This window comes from Pan paniscus, chromosome 19 (assembly GCF_029289425.2).
Source record: "Pan paniscus chromosome 19, NHGRI_mPanPan1-v2.0_pri, whole genome shotgun sequence".
NCBI lineage: Eukaryota > Metazoa > Chordata > Mammalia > Primates > Hominidae > Pan > Pan paniscus.
In genome coordinates, this window is record NC_073268.2 from 93,968,971 (window position 1) to 93,977,232 (window position 8,262).

Genomic DNA, 8,262 nt, shown 5'->3' on the forward strand with positions numbered 1-8,262 from the left:
CTTCTTTTCAAGGGCCTGTTTCCCTTGCCTCCATAACTGTTGTGGGCATTGACGGCCAGGCTTCTAAACCCCTTAAAACTCCCCAACTCTAGTGCCATCTTGGACAACATTCTTTTATGCACTCCTTTTTAGTTATCCCCACCTGTCCAGCTCCTTTATTAGGTCGAGACATTTTAACTAAATTATCTGTCAGCCTTTCACATTTAATCGTTCAAAACTCGACCTGGATCCACAATAGACACTAGAATGCAAGATTGAGAAAACTCTAGGGAAGAACAATAGCACTGACACAAAAAACAATGTGGAAACTGTCAGGCCTCTGAGCCCAAGCTAAGCCATCATATCCCCTGTGATTTCCACGTATGCTCCAGATGGCCTGAAGCAACTGACGATCCACAAAAGAAGTGGAAATAGCCTTAGCTGATGACATTCCACCATTGTGATTTGTTTCTTCTCCACCCTTAAGAAGGTTCTTTGTAATCTCCCCCATCCTTAAGAAGGTTCTTTGTAATTCTCCCCACCCTTGAGAATGTACTTTGTGAGATCCACCCCCTGCCCGCAAAACATTGCTCCTAACTTCAATGCCTATCCCAAAACCTAAAAGAACTAATGATAATCCCACCACCCTTTGCTGACTCCCTTTTTGGACTCAGCCCGCCTGCACCCAGGTGAAATAAACAGCCTTGTTGCTCACACAGAGCCTGTTTGGTGGTCTCTTCACACAGACACGTGAGACAGAAACAAGAAGCTCCCTCTATGTGCCCTGTAGGGACATTTTTCTTGGAGAACCGTAACTCTAAATTCTTACCTCGCAGAGAGGGACCCAACAGGACCTGTTTAGTAAATATTACTGAGTTCCGCCACTTGTCGACAATCTTCCAGGGAGATAACTCCTAATTAATTAGAAAAAGTGCCTGCCCTCGAGGCGCATACATTCTAGGAGTGAGAGAAACAGACACAGATGTGACATGGATGCCGCAGCGCAAGGATTTTGTCTGCATGTTCATTGCTGAGTCCCCATGTTTAGAAGAGTCCCTGCATATTTACCTGGCAGAGGAGACACCATGATCACAAAGGTGGTTTTCCCAGGGTTAGGCTCACATTCCAGGTGTGCTGACCCCTGCAATTTCCCCAAATGCAGGAAATTCAACTGCATAATCGGTGGGGGAGGGGGGGGACTGTGTTTGTGCTTTCCCCTGTGGGGTTTTTTTTTTTTTTTTCTAATATTAAAAAAAAGAAGAGGCTGGGCGTGGTGGCTCATGCCTGTAAGCCCAGCACCTTGGGAGGCCAAGGAGGGTGGATCAACTGAGGTCAGGATTTCGATACCAGCCCGGCCAACGTGGTGAAACCCTGTCTCTACTAAAAATACAGATGTGGCCAGGCACAGTGGCTCACGTGTGTAATCATAGCACTTTGGGAGGCTGAGGCGGGTGGATTACCTGAGGTCAGGATTTCAAGACCAGCCTGGCCAACATGGTGAAACCCCCGTCTCTACTAAAAATACAAAAAGTAGGTCGGGCGCGGTGGCTCACGCCTGTAATCTCAGCACTTTGGGAGGCTGAGACGGGCAGATCACGAGGTCAGGAGATCGAGACCATCCTGGCTAACATGGTGAAACCCCATCTCTACTAAATATACAAAAAAAAAAAAAAAAAATAGCCGGGAGTGATGGTGGGCACCTATAGTCCCAGCTACTTGGGAGGCTGAGGCAGAATGGCGTGAACCCAGGAGATGGCGTTTGCAGTGAGCAGAAATCATGCCACTGCCCTCCAGCCTGGGTGACAGAGCGAGACTTCGTCTCAACAAAATAAAATAAAATAAAATAAAAATAAAAAATAAAAATACAAAAAGTAGCTGGGCGTGGTGGCACACACCTGTAATCCCAGCTATTCAGGAGGCTGAGGCAGGAGAATCGCTTGAACCCAGGAGGCAGAGGTTGCAGTGAGCCGAGATCGTGCCACTGCACTCCAGCCTGGGTAACAAGAGCGAAACTCCATCTCAAGAAGAAAAAAAAACAAGAAGAGTGCAGGCTCTCAGTGAATTATGAACCAGACTGAGTCTGTATCATGGCATATGTCAGGTGGTAACAAGTGATGTGTGTGCCGGGAAAAGTCTTCATAAGCACAAAACATAAATGCCTTACAGGTGCTGAGTGTAAATAGCCTTGACCCTGAAGGAGGACTGCATTTTATAGCCCTCAAAATAGCCCCACACTCACCCTTTGCACACCTCACAATCAAGCCCATGTACCCCCCCACACACACACACACCCCACATGCACAGGCACACATGTCATCTCATCTACAACAGAAAATGCTGTCCACAGGCATTTTCTGCAGTGCCATGCCTCAGGCCTCATTTCACACCCAGTGTAGGTCATTTTTAACCCACTCCCCATACAACAAAAGGATTTTTGGTAATTGTGGTGGACTGAATAATGAGGCCCCAAAAATCCAGGTCCTAATCCCTAGAACTTTTCAATGTGACCGTATATGGAAAGAGGGACTTTGCAAATGTGATTAAATTAAGCATCTTGAGATGGGGAGATTATCCTGTTTTATCTGGGTGGGCCCTAAGAGTCATCAAATGGATCCTAATCAGAGGGAGACAGAGGGAGACTTGAGAGCAGAGGAGACTGTGTAACCACGAAGGCAGAGATTGGAGTGAAGGGCTCTGAGAATTTGGGAAGGGGCCCTGAGCCAAGGAATGCAGGCTCCAAACCAGCACAGACTCCAAGTAAGTCCCTAGTGCAGCCTCTACAAGCTGGAAATGACAAGGCAAGGAATGCCTAGCAAGAGCCTGCAGAGGGAGCACAGGCCTGCCAACACCCGGATGAAACCCATTTAAGACTTCTGGCCTCCAGAATTGTAAGATAAGACATTTATGCTGTGGCCGAAGTAGGAGCAATGCTTGAGGCCAGGAGCTCAAGACAAGCCTGGGCAACATAGTAAGATCCTAACTCTACAAAAAATTTAAAAATAGCCAGGCATGGTGGTGCACGCATGTAGTCCCAGCTACTTGGGAGGCTGAGGCTGGAGGATCGCTTGAGCCCAAGAGTTCGAGGCTGCAGTGAGCCAAGGTCTTACCCCTGCACTCCAGCCTGGGCTATAGAGCAAGACCTTGTCTTAAATACATAAATACATTTCTGTTGCTTGAAGCCACCAAGTTTGTGGTACAATTTGTTACAGCAACCGTAGGATACTAATACAGCTATAAAGTAATAGACGTTCTTTTTTGGTTTATGATTTAAAACTGTTTTCATAGAAGAATAAATTTTCATGTTAAAAAAAATTATTCAAATTCAGTAAAATATTTCATGTATGAACTAAAATTTGTATTTACCAAACACTTCTCCTTGCAGTTTACACTGTTTCACTCTTTGTTTTTTTGTGATGAAGTTTTACTCTTGTCGTCCAGGCTGGAGTGCAGTGGTGCAATCTCAGCTCCCTGCAACCTCCACCTCCTGGGTTCAAGTGATTCTCCTGCCTCAGTCTTCTGAGTAGCTGAGATTACAGGCGTGTGCTGCCACGCCTGGCTAATGTTTGTATTTTTAGTAGAAACGGGGGTTTCACCATGTTGCCCAGGCTGCTTTCGAACTCCTGACCTCAGGTGATCTGCCCGCCTCAGCCTCCCAAAGTGCTGGGATTACAGGCTTGAGCCACCACACATGGCCTCTTTCACTGTTTTAAATTTGAATTGCAGATAAAGAGGATTTGTGGTCACACAGAATGACGGAGCTGAAAGAAGTCCAGCTCTGTTGCTTCATTGTTGCAATCCCTGTGCTGTCATTGTGCATTTCTCATCTGTTTAATGAAGGAGAATGTAATTCTGCAGGGGTTGGTTACATAGACTACACCCAAGGCGCCTCAAATGATTCCACACCTTAGAAACGTGAAAACCAGTGGCCATCCTTGTGCTGGGAGCTGACTGTACAACTGGCATTTTCCAAATTAACTGTCACAAAGAATGCAATGTTTATCAGAGTAAGTAATAAAAATGTGCTAATTTGAAGCTTACATATATATTATTAGAACTCAACAGTAAGCAGAACTTGTTTAGAACAGAGGCCAACCAAAAAATTTTTCAGGGACATTGTTTAGAAGTGCAGATGCACGATGTTAATAAAAAGCAGACGAACTTTTAGCCAGTTTTATTATTGTTTGTAAATTTCCTACGGATACTGCATGTGCTCACTGCCTGCCCTGGGTGGCACACTGATTTCTCACGGTGCAGGAAAAAGGAAGACTGTTATCTTGGCTTAGATGCTAAGCCTTCCTCGGGCCCCACTGTGCCTAGAGGCTGAGTGAAACCTCCAGGGCTGTGCCTGGTCTCTGAGCGCAGTGCTCAGAGAGCTGGTGGGCAGAGGACCTGGGAGGAGGGAACTCCACAAAGGCCCCCGAAGCTCTAACTGGGTCTAAAGTCGAAGGAGGCTTCCCTCCATCCTGAGGCAGGGCAGCTTGCAAGGGATTTGAGGGCAGGGCCGGCCTAGACAAAACCAGCACAGACCCCCAGTGGGTCGCCTGTGCAGGCCCTTCTCCCCTGGGGTACCCCAGCCCCCTGAGCCTGACCTACTAGAGACTTGTCCTCCCTCCCAGCCTTTGGAACTCCCTACACTGCCCTTACTCCCTCATCCCCAGGGACACACCCCCAACCTGGAACTCATCGCTCAGCTAGAGACCAGCCAGGTGCCACCCTGAGTGGCTGGCCCTGCAAATTGAGGGGATCTGGATGTCTCCTGGCATGTGGCGGTGCCAGGCTGGTGAAGGAATGAAGTCACCAGGAAACAGAGAGGCAGTGGGAACAAGAAAGCAAGAAAGCAGAGGCCACCCGGCCCACACCCTCCACACTGCACCTGCACCTGGTTGCTGCTTCCTAAGCATGTGACCTTTCTCCCCTGAATGCCCCAGGTTGCAGGTGGCCTCTTGGTGACAAGAAGACTCAGAGGTACTTATACACTTTGGAGTCAAGAGAAAGGGATTCAAACCCTGCCTGTCCCGTTTGCCCTCGGGCAACATTCCACCCCCCAGAAAATGAGACTGGAACTGGGCACAGTGATTCACACCTGTAATCCCAGCATTTTGGAAGGACAAGGTGGGTGGATTGCTTGATCCCAGGAATTTGACCAGCCTGGGCGACATGGTGAAACATCATCTCTACAAAAAATGTATGTAAAAATTAGCCAGGCATGCTGGCACGTGCCTGTAGTCCCAGCTACTCAGGAAGCTGAGGTGGGAGAATCACTTGAGCCCAGGAAGTCAAGGCTACAGTGAGCCATGATCGCACCACTGCACTCCAGCCTGGGCAACAAAGTAAGAACCCATCTCAAAAAAAAAAAAAGAAGAAAGAAAGAAAGAAAAACAAGGCTGGAAGGCTGAGCAGGGTAACGGTGCCTGTGAGGATACCTGGTGCAAGGGTGGGCAGTCAGCCTTCACCTCCCACTCCCCTCCTTCTGGGCAAATGCTCATGGGCACATCCAAATAGTAGGGCACAGTGTCATTTGCCCTGAGCCCCTCTTCCCTGGCCCCACAACCAGGAAGGGGCTGACTTGCTCCCTAGAGTTAGCTTCCACCATTTAATAGGAGCCTTTTGGAGAGATGGCAATCATTTTCAGCAGTCTCAGTGGAGGAGGCATTCAAGGACTTTAAGGTGACACCCAAGGTGGCTGCTGGGGCAGGCAGCCCTGTTTTGAGTTGAGCTGGAGTGGGAACAGGGTGGGAGAAGGAATGGAGGGTGAGCAGAGAGGCAGTTCCCACCCTGTCGGTATGCAAATCACTTGCTGCTGAGATAAATGATCCGGCAGGATGGCAGGCAGGGTTCCCAGCGGGAGCCATTTGTCATTTCTACTCCTGATGTGTGAGTGAGAGAGTGAGAGCCTCCCCCATCCCTCCCCGCGACACAGGTAGCTCAGCCAAGCCCCAGGTGCCCGGGACTAGAGGCATCTCCCAGACCTCCACCTCCCCGAGTCTGGAGAGGGGCCTGCCTGGCACAGTCCTGGACGTGGGTTCTCCCAGCGCTGAGCATGGGAGAATACTCCTTGGTGGCCAGAGAGTGGGCCCTTTGTCTCCTGGAAGGACGATGTCAAACCACAAACCTCCCTCTCTTGGCAGTCAGCTCTCTGGCTAGTTGACAAGGCGTGCGTTGCTAAGATTATTCATGACATCAGCAGAGCCCAACCATATCTGGGGTTCACAGGGCGGGCCTGGCACAGAGCAGGGAAGGGTCAGGCCAGGTTGTGTTCCAGCAAGAATGTGCGTCAAGTTTGGACCCCATGGGTTCGTGTGTAAATGATTGATGAAGGGACAGATGAATCAATCAATCCTGGAGATCCTGAATTTGCCAGAAATCCAATCCAACCATCCCGCCCTTTCCTATTTGGGCTCCTCGTCTTGAGAGCAAAGGCTTGAGAACATCACACTAGGAAGGACTCAGAATGTCGGGGAACAGATGCCAGGCAGTAGTGATTTACTAAGAGAGGAATGGGCTGCCCGGGCCGGGCTCGGTGGCTCACGCCTGTAATCCCAGCATTTTGGGAGGCCGAGGTGGGCGGATCACCTGAGGTCAGGAGTTCAAGACCAGCTTGAACAACACGGAGAAACCCCATCTCTACTAAAAATACAAAAAAAATTAGCCAGGCATGGTGGCGCATGCCTGTAATCCCAGCTACTTGGGAGGCTGAGGTGAGAGAATTGCTTGAACCTGGGAGGCAGAGGTTGCAGTGAGCCGAGATCGCGCCATTGCACTCCAGCCTGGGCAACAAGAGCAAAACTCTGTCTCAAAAAAAAAAAAAAGAAAGAAAGGAAGGAAGGAAGGAAGGAAGAAAGAAAGAAAGAAATGGGCTGCCCTTCCTCACAGCCAGGGATGCTGTCCCCACCCACGCTGATAAGCTTCCAGCGCTTAGAGATGGTTTCCCACCATCTGATGGCTGGGCTGGTGCGTCCAGCTAGAGCTCAGAACCTGCCCTTAGTAGGAGCCCAATAAATATTCGCTGATAAACAAACAATCAGAGAAGGCCCTCGTAGGACCACATGGCATGGCCTTAATTCTGGAAAGAGTTAAAACTTTTTGGCGCAGTTAGGGATTGAACTTACAAACTTGGTGTAAAAAGCATATGGTCTCACTTTGTTATTTTATTCTCTTGTTCTTTCACTCACTCACTCATTCATTCAAGAACTATTTCTTGAGGACTCACTATGTGCTCAGCATTGGACAATGATGACTTGCAGTATGTCATGGGTTGCCAGTGAGCAGGACCCTGAACAGCGACCAGGGGCCTCTCTGCTGACAATGGCCAGAAGTTTCTAGACACAAAGGGCCCCACAGCTCTTGGTGAACCCCAGATATCACTGGGCTCTGCTGATATCATGGAAAATCTTCGCAGCTCATGCACAGGACGCACATTTGTCAATTAGCTGGTGAGTTCACAAGCCAAAAGAAAGTGGTTCGAAGCTTTCCATTGCCTTTCCAGCAGATGGAGTGTCTTGGCCAAATCACAGCACCACCCAGGCTGCCTCCTCGGGAGGGTTCTTCCTTCTCTTGATGGAGAGGGGCTGGACAGGTCTGCCATCTCTCACTTGAGGTCCCCATCAGAACACTCTGAGGTCAACTTCACCTACAGCCTCCTACCACCAAAACTTGGGAAAACTCCAGAAAGGCAGATTTGATTCAACTCACTTCAACAACACATTCTTTGATACCTACGACGCGCAAGGTCCTACTAAGGCAGGGCAAGCGAGCCGTAAGATGGGGCTTAGTCCATGACGGTTCTTGGTCTTGCCCAGGAAATAATTCAAAGGCAAGCAGGGGGTAGAAGAAAATGGCTTTGTTGAAGCAGCAGTGTTACAGTTGCGTGACAGCTCCATGACTGCCCCTGCAGAGCAGGGCTGCCCCATAGGCAGTGTGCTGAGAGCTGCCACTCAGGGCAGGTTAGCAGACATATTTATACCCACTTTTAATTGCATGCAGATTAAGGGGCAGTTTATGCAGAAATGTCTAGGGAATGAGCAGTAACTTTTGGGTCATCAACATTGTCATAGAAAGAGGCGGTAATTCCCGGCTGTTGCCATGGCAATGGGAACCTGACATAGCACACTGGTGGCCATGTCTGACTGGAAAGCTGCTTCTGCACTGGTCTGGTTTTAGCTAGTCCTCAATCTGTTCCAGTGTCTGAGCCCCACCTCTGGAGTCAAGTCCCACCTCCTACCTCATTATGTTCAAACTTACCAGGAGGAAAAAGACCCAGTCTCTTTTATGCAGGTACTGATG

At 49.1% G+C, this 8,262-nt stretch overlaps 1 non-coding gene across 1 annotated transcript; it reads left to right on the forward strand.

Moving 5' to 3' along the window:
* The first annotated feature begins 1,039 nt into the window (after positions 1–1,039).
* LOC112437665 (U1 spliceosomal RNA) lies at positions 1,040–1,199 on the forward strand. The gene has a single exon (XR_003026223.4). It is a non-coding gene; the product is annotated as a U1 spliceosomal RNA (small nuclear RNA).
* Positions 1,200–8,262: the final 7,063 nt, after the last annotated feature.